Source organism: Palaemon carinicauda, chromosome 22 (assembly GCF_036898095.1).
Source record: "Palaemon carinicauda isolate YSFRI2023 chromosome 22, ASM3689809v2, whole genome shotgun sequence".
In the NCBI taxonomy this organism is placed as follows: Eukaryota; Metazoa; Arthropoda; class Malacostraca; order Decapoda; family Palaemonidae; genus Palaemon; species Palaemon carinicauda.
In genome coordinates this window covers 77,035,546-77,038,045 of record NC_090746.1, presented here as the reverse complement: position 1 = coordinate 77,038,045, position 2,500 = coordinate 77,035,546, and positions in this window count along the sequence as shown.

The following is a 2,500-nucleotide window of genomic DNA, read 5'->3' as shown; positions in this document are numbered from 1 at the left end:
ACCTGGCCGAGGGAAAAGCCACACTCTTGGAACCTATGGCAGTTCCCATGTTGGTACAGAACTAGGCTGTCCTAAAGAACCCTGTAGCTGGCACAGTCAAAAGCCCACCGCTGAACCAAGACATTGGCAATAGTGCAAGTTGGAAAGAAAACATGGGGTTTTTATACCAACTAACGCATTACCAAGGACAACCATACAAACTGTTACTTCACAATTTTCACAAGTAACGATAACAGCAAACAAAAGTCATTCTGAATCCTGCAGTGGAACATGAGACTGGCCTTGAAAGATACCTCCATACTCCAAATCCTATGGATAAACAAGGGGCTGGACTGAACAGAGGCCGGCCATAGCAGCTGTCCACGTGAGTATTGACTTAAATAAATGTGCACCACATTTGGACCTTGGATCTTAGCGCACGTCTGGCTTAGTCTCATGAACACCATGAGTTTAATTTGAATCGGGAAGGCTAAATTAACTGACTCCCCTCTAATACAGTCTCACTACGAGATCCATAATGCCAAATAACAGTTGTGATTAGAAGTTACTTTACATCTTTATTTGTAAGATGGTTATCCTGAATGTAAGTGAGTTTACCACTTACTCTCATTTTCCTAAGTCAATGTATCCTACTAAGTATGTTCAGCATTTGAAAACATCCTCTTGTAAGACTTAAAATCTGCTATGATGGATAGTTCTACATCTAGAAGCATATTCTGACAAAATTGTATTCTTTATCTGATTATTCCTTTACATTTTGCGAGATTACTTTATTTGTTCTTATTGAAAGAACAATTTCAGAATTATTCTGTTTAAGTTGATACCATAAAAAGATGAGTCTTGTCTTTGTGTCCATTACCTTGATTTGCTCGTTGGTAGACTTTGCTCTTGAAGCGCGTAACACGACCCATTAAAGAATTAGTTCCTGGATATCGGTGCTTGCTTTTCTTGATTCTCCCCCGTGTTAATTTGATCTGTGGTCCATTGTTGTAAATTGTGTACATTAATTAAATAAAACATTGAACATTCCAAGCTTTGTCCAAATTCTATTAGTTTGTGTCTAAAACTTCTGAAAATTCATGTACGTGTATTATTATTATTATTATTATTATTATTATTATTATTATTATTATTATTATTATTATTATTATTATTATTATTATTGTTATTATTATTATTACCTGCTAAGCTACAACCCTAGTAGGAAAAGCAGGATGCTTTAAGTCCAGTGGCTCCAACAAGGAAAATAGCATAGTGAGGAAAGGAAACAAGGAAAAATAAAAATTTTAAGAGGAGTAACAACATTAAAACGAATATTTTACTACATAAACTATAAAAACTTTAACAAAATAATAGGAAGAGAAACAAAACAGAATAGCGTGGCTGAGTGTACCCTCAAGCAAGAAAACTCTAACCAAACACAGTGGAAGACCATGGTGCAGAGGCTATGGCAATACCCAAGATTTGAGAACAATGGTTTCATTTTGGAGTGTCCTTCTCCTAGAAGAGTTATTAAGTAATTGCAATACTTCTTTTTTCTCTAAATTAAATACTTCTTGGATTTATTCGGAAATGAATATGATAATTTAAAGAACAGAATGAGGATCTAAAGTTTGTCCAAAATGTTCCATGGCCGCAATACCAAGAAAAACCAATTATCCTAAGATTACCTTGACATAAATGTCTTTAATGAATAAGAAGAGAATAAAGTTTTGTGTTTTCATATCCCCTAACCTAGGAAAAGAAAATAAAACTATAAATCTTCTGGATTGGGGGTAAGTAAATTTTACCATAGAAGTATCTCTGTAGCCATACTAAATAACTCCAATAAATTTTTTTGGGCAGTAAAAAGCAGAGGTGAAACGTGATATCATGGCGATATATTTCTTAATCATAAGAGAAAATGAAGAGGGAGACAAAGCTGAAAGCTATCTTATATTGAAATCTTCGTTCTAATGTATATCGGATCACATACAAATGCTATTATAATACGCTGATAGTTATATTATATATATATATATATATATATATATATATATACAGTATGTGTGTGTGTATATGCAGACATAATAATAATAATAATAATAATAATAATAATAATAATAATAATAATAATAATTATAATGGAGTCCCCATTTCTATATCTTTGGACAAAGTAACCAACTTCAAACAATGCATCTCCAAAGAATAACCTTTAGATTTGGCAAACAGATGAAGGTAATGAGCTATTTCAGAATAACTATCGAGATGATTATATATATATATATATATATATATATGTTACAGTCAATATCTAAATTCAGGCAATTTGTAAAGTGACTGAACTTTTCAGGCAATATGTGAATTGCCTGGTTCACTCAGTCAATTTACAAATCAGCTAAAAATAGCAGACAATTTATAAAGTGACTAAAATTCTAATAGATTTTCTTGGCATATTGACTGAAATGAACCCCGGTATGGATATTATGTCAGTTTACCTATTGAAACTTTGTGTGCTGTT